The following is a 17,566-nucleotide window of genomic DNA, read 5'->3' on the forward strand; positions in this document are numbered from 1 at the left end:
TTTCATTTCATAGATATTTGGTAATATTCACATTCCTGTACTTTGAGTAATAGTTGGAAAAAGAGGCTGTAAGACGCAGACCATCACTTTAGCTCAAACTAAGTGAAAACCAGGACCATGAACTCCACCAGCTCGGAAGTGCCCAGTGGCACACAGCTTTTGGAGAAATGTAGGCAGAAGGAAGGGCTCTATCCTACACCTCTGGGGTGTGGGCAGAGAAAATTAATATGACATGCATATTAATAAAAGGCAAATGAAGATGAGTCATGTATTTATGTCCTTGTGGTAAAGAATCGTATTGTTGTCATCCATAGGCACATTTGCCCCTTTCTGGAACATGGTTCTAATCCTGACTGTGACTTTAGTAAGCTCCAAGACCTAAGCAAATTACCCAATCTGTCTAGATTCTAAATTCCATCATTTGTAGAATCATATGACAGTGATAACTCAAGTCACTTTCTGTTCTAAAATATTATATTTATGATATGTCAATGTCTACTCCTAAGCTAAACTACTTGTTAAGTGAAGTAATAAACAGGTGTGAGAAAGAATGAATCAATAAGTACATTAATAAATGGAAGCTCTATAAGTTGGGAGGAATACCTATTTCCAAATAGCCATTATCCATCAGATTTGTGCAAGAGAATTAGCCTTTAAAGCCCTAAGGCAACCACTGTATGTCACAAATTAACTTATTTCCATGCATCTACAATGGCACTAGTTATGTACAGTACATAGAGAAGGACATGGGCTTAGGAGACAGAAAGCCCAGGATTTCAGTCCTCACTATCCCAATTACTTCAGCTCTTGAAGCTTTGATTTTGTTGTCCTAGCTTGGGACTCTCTAAGCACAGACCGTAAGGTGAGGATTTTGGTGGAAGTAATTTATTTGGGAGCTGACCCAAGGAAGGACGGCACAGCACAGGACTTCTCACCTTTGACACTACTGGCACGAGGGCCAGACCTTCTTTGCGGTGAGGGGCAACCTTGAACACTGTTGAACATCGAGCAACTTCCTTGGGCTTTTCCTAGTAAATATCAGTAGCAACCCTGCCCCTCCAGATCTAATAACCATGAATGTCTCCAGCTATTTCCACATATCCCTAGTTGAGGAGTTTTGGGATAATGGACACTGTGGGCAATGGCTCAGCTGCCCCCAACAGAGCTCATTATCCCAGAAACTGAAAGTGTTGGAAGCTGAGTAATCATAGAGGCAGCCCTCTCTGGAAATTGCCCTTGGCCGAAGAGACCTGCCTCATGGCAGGTAATGCTGCCTCCCTAGGGGCAGCCCATATCCAGTGACTGGGACGCTAATGGCCTGGCCCCCTTGCCTGAAGGCAAGAAAACTGTGCAAGGCCTTCCAACTCCAAAGCTGGCTGAGGATCAGCAAGTCCTTCAGAGAGACTGCATCCTAGTGTTCCTGTTTCTCTCACTTCTTCCAGGTGTTGTTCCCAAGTGCATTCCCCAGTAAAACTCCTGCATGCAACTCTCCATCTGTCTCTGAGGAATATAAGCTGGGACATCTTGTCAGGAGGTGTCCAGGGAAGCAGCCTCTAATACAGGATGTGGGAAACTGATCTCCTCACCAGTTGGTTGGAATAACAATTCCATCATTGATACTAAGAACTCCACATGCTGGCACTGCAATTGTTAAAACTGTCACCTGTTCAGAATTGGACGAGATACCTATGAAAGGGAATGCACTGGCTGGCAACTTAAGCATTTGAGAGGTGTGAATAGATTAAGCATTTGAGAGATAAGTGAGGCAAGAGAAGTGATAACTATGAGTACAATGGAATCAGATGACTGCTGCTGAGTGCCATAAATACCTTAGAGAAAGACAATAGAGGGCCAAGGTGATTCACCACCTTAACAAGGTGAGAAGTGAAAGTCAGAGGGCCTTATCTGCAGAAAGGAAAAATCTCCTGCAGCCAGAGAACAGAAAAAATGAACATCAGTCCTGGGCCTTCAGCGGCTATGAAGGTTGAAATTCCAAGTACAGCTTCCATGCCTGGGCTAGAGCTCAAACTGGGAAGGAATTGGAGGCTGGTGCTTGGATACTGGGGTGAGGACAATGGGTCAGTGCACTCAGGAAACTTGAGACATTAGATCTTTCTGAAGAATTGGCCCACTCCTCCCCATTACAGGTCAACAGTCCCTCCACTCCCTTGCTTGAAGACCTCTTGAGTACAGGTGCAAGACAACACACACCTTTCTTGGGTTCTTGCCCCACCTCTCCAGACTGCCCAGATAAAACCTAGGGTCAAGTCATGACACAATCGGTCCAGGAAAGTTCTGTCTCTGCTAAGAGAGGCCCATATGCCACAGGAGATGCTGGACCTGGCCAAGATGGCACCCACAGGAAACAGAAAGATATTATAGGACTGGGCCTTGACAGTCTGGATCCAGATGACAGAATATAAAGTTGGGTTAGGAAGAGTTTATGGAGGGGTGAAAGATTTGTCTTAGTGGTTAAAACATAGGTTAAGATATCCACATCCCATGTTGGAGTTTCTGGGTTTGATCCCCAGCCCTGGCTCCAGACTCCAGCTTCCCGCTAATGCACACCCTAGGAGAGGGCAAGTGACAGCACAAGTAGTTGGGTCCCTACCACCCACCTGGGAGACCCAGACTGAGTTCCTAGCTTCTGGCTTCTGTCCGCTCCAGCCCCAGACATTGTGGGCCTGTGGGGAATGAACTTGCAGATGGGGGCTCTCTCTGCCCATCTCTTTCTTTCATCCTCTCTCATAAAAAACTAGAAGTAAAATTAGAAAAGAGAGTGCACTTATACTGGAAAATGATTTAACACCCTGGCAATAACCATAGGAGGTAGTGTTGATGGGCATCTTGGGTGGCCCTTGGAAGTTTGAGTGCTCACACTAAGTATAAGTGAGGTACAAATAGAATGGCCACCACAGACAGTGGAGGAAGGTATGGAATCGCTCAGCAAAGCAGGCATGCTGGAGAAGTTATACTACTTACTACTTGTACTGGGCACACCCTAATGGTCCGCAAGGCATCCTGCCCTTGTATAGCCCATCCCCTTGCACTCATGGAGGGATTGTGCCGGCTTCTAGCTAGCTGTACTGCCAAAGGTGGTGGGATAGTCACTCCCATGGTTACATCACATTACATAACACTCTGGCTTGGCATCCTGGAGTGAGGTTTTCCTGCTAGGTGGAATCACTGAGAGTCTGGGGCAGTCTTTAGTTCCTCAGTGGCTCAGAAGAATTCCTTCTTATTTTACTAATTCAAATTGGTGATCCTTAAAAATAAAACCAAAAAGATAAATGGAGAGAGGACCAACGGGAGCCTAGATTTGGTTTCCTGAGTGTATTCTCAAATTGAATCTTTAAGGAGCGGGAGAGTCCTGAACACTTTCCCTGTCTCCTTCAATGTATTAATCCCTGAAAGTATCCAATGGAAATAATCTATCAGAGTACTTCAAAAAAATGCATGGGAAAGCAGAATTAAAAGAGATGTTTATTTTGGTGCAAAGAAAAATTTCAAATTCATGCATAGTTTTTCCATAGTATGCATTTCCCATGAATTTTTTGAAGAACTCTTGAATCATTTCTCATATAAAGGCAATAAAATTTATTTATTCATCCATTTCAAAATGTTGAAATGAGTACTGTGCACTAAGCTTTTTGCTAGGCACTATTGGCTGTCCCTTTCCCTTACTGTGGTGTTGTAGGCATAAGTGTGGTCTTTCTCTTTGTAGACCCTTGGGAACGTGACTGGGGGCATTGCAGGAGGAAGCACACTGCCGGCCTTCTCTATCCACTCTGGGGTCAGAATCTCAACTTGGAGAAGTCAGTCCATCAAGCCCACAAAACTCCTCTGTCAAACTTCAGAAGTTAATATTGAGCTGTATAAACAGAAATATACGATGACAGTTAGCTGACAATGACAAATTCCACCTCACATGGGCTGAATTATGTACAATTTTATGAGCAACTAACTTGATTTCTAAAACCATATGCAAATAAGTGGGATAAAATCAAATAACAGATAAATTAACAATATCATCAGAGCCATAAACCCTTATACGCAAGTGTTTGAGACCATGAGCCCCAGTCTAGCTTTAGAGTTTTAAATAACCTGAAGAGATATTTATAAAATTTCTCAAAAATTCTGTCAATTTAGTTTTAATACATTGGTGATATAGATAGTTACACACATGCATACACATAAAGGGGTTTCAAAATGATCATGAAAATTCATATTATCTTGTGATATCACTTTTCAATTAAATTTTATGGGATTTTTTAAGATTTAGCAATGTTTAATAATTTGCCATATTTATGACATATGTAGATATTAAATATGTACATATATACTATTTGTCTTAAAGACAGAAATATTAATATCACAAAATGTGGGATTCATGAATACAACAAAGTGGGGGAAGAAGGGTATATTGTATGTATATGGTATAATTCAGTGAAGCAATATTTATAACTCTGCACCAAGTTATATGACATCCACACAATTTTATACTCTCTATATATATAAATTTCCACAAATAAGAGAAAACATGTGATATTTATCTTTGTGGGTCTGGCTTATTTCACTTAACATAATAATCTCCAGTACCATCCATTCTGTTACAAATTTCATGATTTCATTTTTTATGGCTGAGTAGTATTCCATTGTGTATATATACCACATTTTCTTTATTCAGCAGTTGATAGACGTATAAGTTGATTCCATACCTTTGCTATTGTGCAAGTTAGTACAACTATTACGGAAAACAGTATTGAGATTACTCCAAAAACTAAATGGACCTACCATATGACCCAGCTATTTCACCTCTGGGAAATACCCAAAGGAAAAGAAATCAGCATATGAAAGAAATATCTGCACTCACATGTTTATGGCAGTTCACTAAATTTTTGAAGCATCTTCATATATGTGTGTGCATATATCTGTGTGTGTTTGTATGTTTGGGTATGTATACAATATGTGTGCATATGTGTGTATATACAACTGTACATCTATATACACATGCTTTTTTGCTGTTTTTTGTTCCTTCTTCCTGTAGATGTGTATGAAGGGAGGGAAAGATTTTTAAATCAAAGAGCCATGAGATTTCACAGCCACTAAAAGGTGACACTCACCAGTCTGTGCACATTCACAAAATGCCCATAGGCATCTACCGAATGGCAGCTGCAGGGCAGCATCCCTTCTGACTCACCCAACATAAAAACACTTGCCCTTGCTACTGAGCCACCGGTTCATTGCAAGACCATATCATAGCAACATTCAGCCAGGGAACTTTCAAGAGTACTGGAGCATCCTTCTGGATGGTTGCCATTGTCCTAGCACAAGATGAAATGGAAAGGAAACTTCCAGCCGAGCCCTTAGAGCACTGGCTCTTACAGCCCTGACTCTACCGCCGCCTGGATGCTGACTGAGTAGCTTGGACGATATCCATCCATTCATTCATTTAGCTAAGATTTAAAGAGCATCTAATAGGTGCCAGGCTGCAAGCCACTGTGCAACGGACAACTTCCAACATCTCATTGAATTCTAAGAGGGGACCAGGAATAGCACACCTGTAGAGATAGAGAAGCATTTATTCAAATTAGCATCTCCCAATAGAGCTAAACCTTTGATCATCTTGTGAATGACCTCCCTTGTTCATCACCCTTCTTGGTTGGGAAAAAAAAAAAAAAGAGCAGTTGCTGTGAGTCCTCCCCTTGACCGCTGAGAAGAGGTCACTGCGGTGGAAATGAGCTAGGCAGACAGTGTGCCTGTCCAAGGCTGCTCGGTCAGCCTCCCCTGGCTCCTGCTCCTCTCCTCCTCTCTCCAGAGAGACCCACCCCTTGGCCGCTTCGCAGCCCTCAGAAGCTGCTTAGCATTTTGCACACTCCAGCAAACTGATCTTTGGAATCTCACTTGTCCCCTCAGCAAAAATATTGGGTGGAAGGGGAGCAGATTTGAAAGCAAATGACAATTGCATAATTTGCCTGAGTCCCAGGCCAGCAATACCACCTGATGCTGCTCCTTCACGGCTTCCCCTTGCCCTCCCCGCCCCCCAGCAAGCCCCCCGCGGGTAATCCCACAGCCTAGCCACTCACCCCATGGAAGATCTTCCTTCCCAAGCTGGGAAACAGCAGCATGGCTCCAGAATAAAATTCCTTTTGTTTCTCGTTGCCATGGTAAGGGGTTTGCAATTACTAAGTGAGACGGCACTTCAATCGTAGGAGGAAAAGACTCACTCTTCTATTTTCTGTCCCTGATCTCAACTTCTTCGGGAATCCCATTCCACAAGGGAGTGGGGGGAAAGCATTAACTTAGCAACTGAAGGCTTCCCAACTCCATCCAGTTTAAAGCAGCATCTTCTAAGCTGAGTGGCTGGGAGGGTCTTTCAGGTGTTTTCCCCTGCCTGATTGCAGATGATTGCATTCATCTCATGGTACCTAGGGACAAGATCTGAAGTGGGGCTGCCTCCGGAGGGGGAAAGTCTTCCCTGAGCAGCTGCTGGGCTGAGCTGACCCCTGGGTGCCTCCTGGGGCACGGTGAGTCCCTACTTGTCCTTCAGGGTAATAAACTGAAACAACTCACTGAAGCCTTTGGTCTTGATCTCCTGCTTGCAAATGACAAGTCTGTATATAATCAGTTCTCATCATGACCTCTACCAACCTAGCAGCTATTTCAGGCTCCACATCTCTCACCTTATTCATTTCCTAGAGCTGTCATAATCAATCACCACAAACTGAGTGACTTAATACAACCAAAATTCATTCTCTCGCAAGCTTCCAAATTCCAAAATCAAGGTGTCAGTAGGTCTTCCCTCCCTCTGAAGACTCTCAGGAAAAGTCCATCTTGCCTCCTCCACCTTTGGGTAGGTCCTGGCCTTTCTCAACATGTGACAACATCTCTCCAGTGTCTGCCTCCATCCTTGACTCACCATCTTCCCTGTGTCTCTGTGCTTCAATACCCTTCTCCTTTTTTATTTTTAACTTTTTATTTCAGAATCTTTTTAAATTTACAAAACAAAAATTGCAGAGTTATACAAAGAATTCCCAAACAACCCAGACCCAGCTTCCCCTACTATTAACATCTTATTTAAGGATGCCAATCACTGGATATTGGTCCACCCTGAATCCAAGATGATTTCCTTTGCAGACCCTTAACTTAAGTTCATCCATAAAGACCCTACTTCCATCTAGGGTCACATTCACACGTACAAAGAGATTAAGACTCTGTCATCTCTTTTGGGGACCACAGTTAAACCTATTACATCCTCCGAAGGCCACCTGAAAACTCCAGGATCCCTTAGCCTCTTACTCCATTCACAACTGTAGAGAGCCAGGAGTGTTGCTTCAGTCCCTTGATGGAGCTGCCCCCTCCACAGTGTCTCACCCACTGCAAGTGCCACCACGAGGCTGAACTTCTCAGTAGATCCCGGGAAGCCAGAACAAGAGTTGACGATGCCTAAAATCTCTGAAGTTTCTAGAAAACCCTCCATCTCCCTGCTCCTCTCTCCTTCCTCTGCAGTTTTCTTTCCCTCCCTTTAGGCCCGTCACACCTCCCCCAAAGGAAATGAGCCCACATTCAGAAAACCTGAGTTTGAACTCCAAGTCTGACATCTACTGGCTGTGTGACCTTCAACAAACTGTGGCCCACATTCTGAACTCTTGAATGCTGCACTCCAACCTTGAGAGAGACACCCAATCCTCTCGCTCATGTCCATTATCCACTTTCAACAGAAGGGAAGTCCACTGCCCCACAACATTCACCTTGTCACAGCCCAGCCGCTCCCACTCCAGCTAAGAGACACACACTGTCTCCAAGTCCTGCCCACAAGTTCCCACAGCTTGTGAGCTACCTGTTTATGTTCCCTGCCTACTTCTTACCCTAACTCTATGAGCCACAGGACAGAGGAGTTCTGGTGACCCCAACTAAAAACTGGGCCATACTCTTAGCCAATGACCTAAGAGAGCAACCCCTTCATGTTTCACACCCTGAATCCACTCAGGCTCCACTGGGTGTCACATGGACACTTATTTCCTTGTTTCCCAGCATCCTCTCACTAGAACCTTCTCCTGCCCTGTGTCTCCCTAGAAATCTTCCCACAGAGCCCTCTGGAACTCAGGCTTCCCCAGCAAACTCCCTTTCATCCTCACCCTCTTCTGTGAATATCCCAGCCACCTTCTGCCACTAACCAAAATGTAGCCAGCTCCTGGTTATTCCAGTCCTCTCTACCAGGGATGATGGTCTTTCCTCCCATAACCCTTAAGTCTGGGGATGTGGACGTGAGGTGGGAATCCTCTTGGCTCCCCATTGGTTTCTTCCAAGCAATTTCTCCTTGTTGCTTCAGTAAAAACAAACAAGCAAACTCCCACTACAGTAAACTCCCTCCAGTAAAAACAAACAAGCAAACAACCACAACAAACTCACTTCTTTTGAGCTTGCTTCACCGAGCTTTCTGGCCTTATTGTCCTTTCTCTTCATCTTCTCCTGACCCCAAGCCCCTCTGCATAATTCACTGATCACTTCCATGGCTGGCTGACTGTTGACCTCTTCCCAGTCCCTCTTATCTTTCCTGGTGAGTTTAATGTCCCATAAATGACACATCCCACAAGCTGGTCTATCACTTCTTTGGCTCCTTAACTCCAGCCATATTCTGTTGCATCTCATCCCAGCCACCCATTCGTGTGAAATAAATTAATAGATCTCTATGCCAAGTCACACTGAGTGACAGAAAGCTAACAGTTGGTTCATGTCAGTCAACTCCCACCTACAGAAAACTCTTTCAGTTTTCTCTTGTCCTTAATGACTCTGGTTGGAAAAGCACATTAAGCAAATGATTTAAGGAACATGGAGAGATGAAGCCTTTGATCAAGTGAGGGTCAATGCTCAGTGAGACTACAGAAGTGAGGCTGAGGCAGGGAGTTGGGACGGCATCCCAGAGGAGGTGGCCACTGGGCAAAATTTTGAAGTACAATCAGGAACTAGAAAGGTGTGAAATGAATGGGTTTTGTTTAGAGAGTATAGCATATGCAAAGCCACAGAGCTAGATGAATTATGGCAAAGGGTTTATTTGATTATAGTAGAACTTGTGAGGGAGGGAGCACTGAGAAATGAGGTTGGAGAGACAGGCAGGGCCCATACTATCGAAGGCCTCAAATGCTGTGCCAAGGACTTTGGATGCTAGCCTCAAAATTTTGGCAGCCGTGGAGGATTTGAAGCACTAGGAATCCTTTCACATAATGCATTTTCAGGTGTCCATCCTCCAATAATGGCCACCAGTAATCCCTTCCCTCCCTGTCCACCTATCATGCTCCACTTAACAAGAAATGGGGCCCCTTCCCCTTCCCTTTGAATCTCAACTAGTCTCATGACTTGTCTTGCCCTATACATTGTGACAGAACTGACACTGTGCCAGTCTTGAGGTTAAACTTAAAGACACCAGGCAGCTTTCTCTCTGGCTCTGAGATGTCAGCTAGTATGCAAGGAAAAAGCTCAGATTCCTGAGGGATGAGACACCATATGGGGAGAAAGGCCATGTGGAGGAGCCACAAGGTGCCAGACATGTACATGAGGCTTTTCTGGACCTCTCAGCCCAGCCCGGCTGCCAGGCAAATGCAACCAAGTGAATGAGTCCCAGCACAGAACACGTGGGACAGAGGAACCACCAAGCTGAGCACTGCCTGGATTCTTGACCTATTGAATTGTGCTCTACCAAGTATCTGGATGATTTGCAATATAGTCATAGAAACTGAAACAAATCTCATTTCATTTTCAAAAGAATCCTATAAGGAAGTACAAGGGTACTTGGAAAGGTCTATGGAGGAGAAAAAATGGAAGATAAGTTTATCTTGATGCGAAAAAAAAAAAAGTTGAAATCCATGCATATCTTTTCATGATACACATTTCCATGAACTCTTTGAAGATCCATCACAGGCATGGCTTTCAAAAACCTTTGCACCAAAAGAAGCTTGCCTTTAATTCCATTTTCCACAAGTTTTTGGAAATATCCTTGTATTATTTTCTCCATTTATAGATGAAGATCAGCAACACTCTAACTTACTCAAAGACAGAACTATAAAGGGATTTCAGAACACATCCAAGATTGAACTCAACTTTTAAGGACTCTGGAACCCATGGTCTCATCACCAGAGCTGGGAAACAAGCCTCGTCTGGAGCCAAAATGTTGGGTAGAGTCGACCTCTATTCTGACTGGTCTGGTGCCCATTCCAATTACTCAAGGCCTTTTCTTTTATGGTTATGAAATAGTTGGAATATTGCCCCTGCCTGGGAGCATACAATTATAAGAAGCAATCATCATAACCATCTTTGGAAAATGCTGAAAGTCTTTCAAGTGTAGCGAAACACCCCTACCCGAGCCTGCTTTCCTGGCCCTGCCAACCTGGCTTGTTTTGGTTATAGACTGAGGCACAGAAGTGGCAGGTAACCCTCCATAGGAACTTCTCCCACACAGCCAGAACACTTGTCAGCAGGCCAAACAATGATGTACCCCTTTCCTTTTCTGTTGCTTACCTTTTTCTTACTCTATTTCATAGGTTTTTTTACTGTCTGTTTTGCTGCTTTGGAGTAAAATTACCTCATTTAATTCAATGTGTTGCTCTTAGAAGCAGATCTTGTTACCTGTATTTGATGTTAGACAACAAATGAGACATTTCTGTTTTTCCCAATCCTAGCATCCAGCCTCCCTTCTTGTTACCATGAGTAGGGGGCTAACAAATTTACATCATGTCCCATCTTTTATAGAGGCTTTTCCTAGAGCAAACCAACCAGAACGAAGATTTCTGCACAAATTGGACTCCACACACTCACAAAGGAAAAGGTAGAGAATTAGGTGTACTCAGGTGGCTATCACATTTTTAAGCAGATGTCTTCCTGGGTTGAGTCATTCAAAGAATGAGGCAGAAACTCCCTGGTTCCATAACACCTCCAATAACTCCATTCTGTGCATGAGAACTTCCCTTGCAGTGTAACAATCCAAAGGAAACGCTGGACTTGAAATCAAAAGGCTCTGTGGGCTCTTCTCCACCCATTCCAATCTGACCTTTACCCTCATCGCATAACAAGGTCACCGATGCCTTGTCAAGGTCACAAGTGACCTCTGACCAAATCCAACAATGGATGTCCATACTCATCTCACTTAATATCTCAACAGCAACTGATAGCTGATGTTGCCAGTGTCTCTTTTCATGAAATCCTTTTTTTCACTGGACTTCTGGGCCACCTCGCACTCTTGTTTTCCTCATTCCCCTCTCTTCTTTGCTGGATTCTCCTCTTCCTGACCATGTGTCTGCTCGAGTGCCCAAAGTCTCAACCTCAGGTTTCTTGTTCCTTTGCTCACCTCTCATTCTCCATTTGACTTCATCCACCCTCGTGGCTTCAAAGTCAGTCTATATGTTGTTGACTCTCATGGTTTATCTCCAGATCAAATGATTCTCTTATCAGGATCTCAAATCTAACATTTTCAATATAGACTTCCTAATCCCAGCCCTCCCTTACCCTGCTCTCCCACCAGTCTTCTCCAACTCAGCAACTGTTACCACTGTTCACCAAGGGGTTCAGACCAAAATCCTGGAGTCTTCCTTAACTTTTCCTTCCTGTATACTCCACATTTATCTAATCAGCAAGTCTTCACCACTTCAACTGTACCACCTTTGCCCGAGCCAGCTTCGTTTTGGCCTTGAATACAGCAATTGCCTCCTATGACAGACTGCACCACGGTTTCCAAGTACAGATGCTCCTGGTCTTATGATGGCATTACACCCTAATGAACCCACCATAAGCTTAAAATGTCATCTCAAAAGTGCATTTTAGGAGTGGGCATTTTGGTACAGTGGGTTAAGTCAACACCTGGGACTCTCCCATTCCATACCACAGTGCTAGTTCAGGTACCAGCTACTCTAACGCTTCCAATCCAGCTTCCTACTAATGCGCCTGGAGGCAACAAATGTTGGCCCAAAGTACCTGGGTTCCTGCAACTTTGATGTAGTTCCTAGCCAGCCCCAGTTGTTGCAGGCATTTGGGGGAGTAAGCCAGCAGAGGGAAGATAACTCTTTCTCTCTATCTCCCTTTCAAATAAAAAAGTTAATCTTTTTAAAGAGCTATCAAAGTACATTTCATACACCTATATTACCACCAGCATAGCTTAGTAACACAGTACACTGTAGAGTAACTACTACCAGCATAGTTTAGTAACACAGTACACTGCAGAACAATTAACCCCACCATAGTTTTGCAACAGAGTACACTGAAGGGTTGTTTGCCCTATGATCACATGGCTGACTGGGAGCTGTTGTTGCCACTGCTCAGCATTGCAAAAGAGAATTGTACCACATATCGCCAGCCCAGGAAAAGGTCAAGATTCAAAGTACAGTTTCTACTGAATGCATATTACGGTCACACAGTCATTAGGTTAAAAATTATAAAGCAAACCATTGTAAGTCAAGAACTGTCTGTCTTCACTGCTCCTCTTGGGGGAGGATTATACTTCCCTGCCCCATAATGATGCTCAGCTTTCCATCAGACTTGCTATGGTCAATGAAAGGTGATGGAAATTATGTTTAGCACTTCCAAGCAAGAGAGTTCAAGATCAGCAGGTGATTTGCTGCAATCTCTTTTGCCTCAGCCATGAGCGCAGCAATGTTTTAGATGGAGCCGCTCTATAACCTGGACCCTAGAGTAGAGGTGATATGAAACAGAGCTGCAAAACACACATGCGCTTATCCTGAATAACACTTATCACCTGACCTCCCTACTTCCATGTCAGTGCCCTCGCCCAGCACCCAACCAGTGAACTCACCACCTAGTAGCCAGAGGGATTTTCCAAAGGGTGGATTAGATATGTCATTTCCCCTAATCAAAGTCCTCCACAGGATTCCCATCCTGGTTAGAATAAAATCCAGCCCTTTCATATTCCCATAAGCCCATGGAATTCTAGCCCACTACTCTACCAACACTTTGCCCCTTTCCTCTTGCTCTTTCATCTCAGTCCAAGCTGGATTTCTTGCTGTTTCTGGCATATACAAAGCACATTTCAACATCAGAGAGTTTGCATTTCCTAGACCCCCCATCTAGGGTGTTTCTAGGGCTCACTCCCTCACCTCCTATAGATCTCTGCTCAGATATTACCTCCGCTGAGATTTCCTGAATAATTGGTTAAAATAGTCCAGGGGCGGACATTCGGTGCAGCAATTAAGACACGACTTGGGACACCCGCGTGCCACATTACAGTGCCTGGACTCAAGTCCTGGCTTTGCTCCTGATTCCAGCTTCTGCTAAAACAGATCCTGGGAGGTAGCAGGTGATGGATGAAGTAGCTGGGTTCTTGTCACCCATATGGGAGACTAAGAATGAGCTCCTAGGTCCTGGCTTCCATCTGATTCAGCCCCTGCTGTTGTGGGCATTTGGGAAGTGGCCAGCTGATTTAAGATCCATATCCAGCTAGCTACCTCTGCCTTTAAAATAAATAAAAATAAAATATATTTAAAGTAGTCCATTCCCTCTTCCCACCTAACTACCTGCTATCTCCTTTCTCGGCTTTATTTTATCACACAGCACCTATCAGAATCAATCAATATATTATACAACTGCTTATTCATTCATTCCTTAGAGAATGTGAATTCCACAAGAGCATGAACTTAGTATTCCTCATTATTAAATACTCAGAGCCTACATGACTTCCAGGTACAAGATAGGCTCCAAAAATGTGTACACACATGTTGAATGAACAAATGAAAGAATGAAGCCTGAATGAGATTCTCTCACCTACTGTCTACGTGAACATGAGAAAATCACTTCGCTTTCAGAGTTCAAGTTCCTCATCTGTAAAAAAAAGGAGAGTGGAGTGGAGTCCGTAACTCCAGGTAATCAGATTGTGAATATAAATGTGCCTTCTAAGTAGCAAATGTTTACAGAAATATTACTTAGGATTATTGGTATTTTATTTGAGATACCAGGTTGTTGTTTGGCCGAACTCTGAGACAGATGAAGTTTGTCTCTGAAGACTTTCACTTTCTTTTCTCTTGCCATCCCCCCAAAAGATGGTTGCTCCTTTTTGTCGCTTGAATCCAGATGCTTCATCCCATTAGTAGAGTAGAAAGAATAATGCAATCCCAACCTGTCTTCAAATCTGCCAGATCTGACTGAAAAAGTTCCTTAACCTTTTGTGATTCAGATTCTTCATAAATAAATAAAATAATGAATCAACTCTACAAGGTAATTACGAGGCTTACATGAGTTATGCCACATAAGCTTTGGAGATTATGTGGCTCATAGTGATCTTCCAGTAAGTATTAGTGTGATTCATTTATGTATTTATTGAATGCTTATGCAGATGATATTAAAATCTCATATAGTCTTTGTGTGTGAATCAAATGAGGGTATACATGTTAATTACTTAGGGTGGAACTTGAAACTTAATGAGTACTTAACAGTAGTTATTGTGGCCGGTGCCATGGCTCACTTGGCTAATCCTCCACCTGCGGCACCAGCACTCCAGATTCTAGTCCCGGTCGGGGCGCCAGATTCTGTCCGGGTTGCTCCTCTTCCAGGCCATCTCTCTGCTATGGCCCAGGAAGGCAGTGGAGGATGGCCCAAGTGCTTGGGCCCTGCACCTACACGGGAGACCAGGAGAAGCACCTGGCTCCTGGCTTCAGATCAGCGTGGTGCGCCGGCCGCAGCGGCCATTGGAGGGTAAACCAATGGTAAAGGAAGACCTTTTCTAGCATTGGAGTACTGATTAGGAGATTTTTTTTTTTTTTGACAGGCAGAGTGAACAGTGAGAGAGAGACAAAGAGAAAGGTCTTCCTTTACCATGTTTCACCCTCCAATGGCTGCTGCGGCCGGTGCACTGTGGCTGGCGCACCGCGCTGATCTGAAGGCAGGAGCCAGGTGCTTCTCCTGGTCTTCCATGGGGTGCAGGGCCCAAGCACTTGGGCCATCCTCCACTGCACTCCCGGGCCACAGAAGAGAGCTGGCCTGGAAGAGGGGCAACCGGGACAGAATCCGGCCCCCCGACCGGGACTAGAACCCGGTGTGCCAGCGTCACAAGGCAGAGAATTAGCCTATTGAGCCGTGGCGCCGGCTGATTAGGAGATTTTTAATATAAACCTCTTTCCTAAGCATTTCAGCAAGCTGCAATTCACAACACCCAAAAACATCATCCCAAAGACATGCTCTTCTGACTGCAATACCCAGCCCTCTCCCCTCTAAAAAGAATAAAAGACCCACAGGTTTTGATTGTACTCTCAAAGTCAAAAACTGGCTACAATAAGTCTGTAGGAACCACAGCATTGCTTCCTGTCTAGGAATTGATGATCCTCAGTTTCCAAGCTCTCCTAATGCCATTAATGCCAACAAGGTTCTTGGCACAAAAGCTCCACAGAAGCATCAGCGTACTACAAACTAACTGCAGACACCCCTCATCCTGTTCCTCTAACATAAGATAGAATCCACACTTGGGCTAAGCTTTCACAAGACGTCCTTCTCACTAATTCTTCCAGGGATCTCTGTTTCAATCAATGTGGGGGAGGGGGGAGAAAGAGAGAGAGATGGGCAGTAATGCCAACTTTCTATATCTATTATCCCTTCTGCAAACATTGTCCTGTCTTCTTAGAACCAACTGCTAAAGTATATTCCTGCTTTCATCATGAAATTACTCAATGCTATAAAAGGATATTACAGAATTCCATGTAAAGATGAGGGATGAAACATACACAATTTTTCTGCTCCTTCCAGAAATCTCTATAAAAATTAAAGTAGAAAAATTTTAAGATGTTAAACCTCCATGATAAACCACATGAAAGAAAATGACAGGACATTTGGAGATCTAGAAAGCAGATGAACTGGTAGTAACCCACCTAGCACAACTGACAGCAGAAATTACCCAAGTAGAATCACTGTAGGATCCCAGGGTTCTGGACATAAGTGTGACATTGATTCTTTTAGCCTGATATGGTTGCTTGAAAGTATAATTAAGAAATAAGAAGACTCTCCAAGTACCATCCACCTCCACCAATCCTGACTTTTCCCCAACCCAAACATTTGAAGGTTCATTCCTTGGGAAGAATAACGCATATTGGGGCACATACAAGATTGCTGACAGGACAGTGCCCCGGAAACAGGAAGATTAAGCGAAGCTCACTTAATAAGAATAAGAAGCAAACCTCCTTAGATCTTGGAGCATAGGAAGGCAGACTCAACACCCTCCTCCTTGCCAGAAACTGGAGCGTAGATCTCTAGGAGATCTGTGTTCTCAAAGAAAGTACACAGAAGTGCTGACAGCAGAATTGACCTGAAGAATCAGACCAACCATCTTACAAGTAGTAAAGTCCACATTGACAAGTTCCAGTCCATGTGCTAAACTTCCAAATAGCTTTTAAGTGACTCATTTACTTTTTTAAGCTTTTATTTATTTATTTGAAAGGCAGAGTTGCAGACAGAGAGAGGGAGAGAGAGAGATCTTCGCTCCTCTGGTTCACATCCCAAATGGCTGCAATGGCCAGAGCTTGGCCAATCTGAAGTCAGGAACCAGGAGCTTCTTCCAGATCTCCAACCTGGATGCAGAGGTCCAAGCACTGGGGCCATCCTCCACTGCTTTCCCAGGCCATAAACAGAGAGCTGGATTGGAATAAGAGCAACGGGACACAAATAATTGCCCATATGGGGTGTCAGCAGGCGGGAGCTTAGCCTACTGCACTATAGTACAGGCCCCTCATTTCAAAACATGGACAGACCTCTGAGGGTATTCTTGAACTTGGAGAACAGAGACCATGTATTAGGGGGAGAAAAGGCAAGTTGTAGAAACCTCTAGGAAAATAACAACTAATTAACATCCTCAGACAAGCAGGACAAGTTATTGAATTTATTACATCAAGACTCTATTCCAGCAAAAAGAGAACAATTGTGAAACAAACGGGATTGCTCAAATATTCAAACTGTGATGGCCATAATAAAAACTTCAGTAGATGAGCCAGAAGACGAAGCTAAGGAAATCTCTCAAAAATCACTGGGAAAAGTCAGAGATGGAAGGTATGACAAAATATCAGAAAGCTGGTCTAGGAGTCCATCAACTGAATATTTAAAGTTTCAGCAAAAGAAAACTTGGAAAACAGAAGGGAAGAAGATACAAGAAATAATCCAAGACATTTCCCAATACTAAAGGACAGGAGTTTCTAGACTGAAAGGGCACATGACAAACCCAATGCAACAGATGGAAATAAATGAATCCATGTTGATTCATCATCTTGAATTCTCGGAACAATAAAGACAAAGAAATAAGCTTAAGTTGCTACAAGAAATGCAAAAATGATTTTAAAAATCAGAATAACTGAATTTCTCAATAACCACTTTAGAAACAAAAAGGCCATGTAAAGTTCTGTAGAAAACCCATTTCTTACTGGAATTCTAGACCCATAAAATAAATATCAGTTAAATATTACAGTGAAATGTAAACATTTAAGGTGTGACAGATCTCAAAACATGTACCTATCGTGAACCCTTCTCCAGAAGCTACTAAAGAAGTTTCTTATCCAAAATTAGGAGGCAAACCAAGAAAATGAAAGACACA

At 43.6% G+C, this 17,566-nt stretch overlaps 1 long non-coding RNA gene across 2 annotated transcripts in view; it reads right to left on the reverse strand.

Annotated features, from left to right (window-relative positions):
- LOC138849975 (uncharacterized) overlaps positions 1–16,328 on the reverse strand; it is an 82,526-nt gene extending 66,198 nt beyond the window's left edge. The window contains exons 1-2 of one of the 2 annotated variants that reach the window (XR_011389315.1): positions 16,164–16,328; positions 15,714–15,741 (exon numbers count right to left, since the gene is read on the reverse strand). This is a non-coding gene — a long non-coding RNA (uncharacterized lncRNA). The remainder of the gene's footprint in view (positions 1–15,713; positions 15,742–16,163) is intronic. The other variant, XR_011389314.1, reaches the window with a different exon arrangement.
- Between the last annotated feature and the right edge of the window lie 1,238 nt (positions 16,329–17,566).

Source organism: Oryctolagus cuniculus, chromosome 6 (assembly GCF_964237555.1).
Source record: "Oryctolagus cuniculus chromosome 6, mOryCun1.1, whole genome shotgun sequence".
In the NCBI taxonomy this organism is placed as follows: Eukaryota; Metazoa; Chordata; class Mammalia; order Lagomorpha; family Leporidae; genus Oryctolagus; species Oryctolagus cuniculus.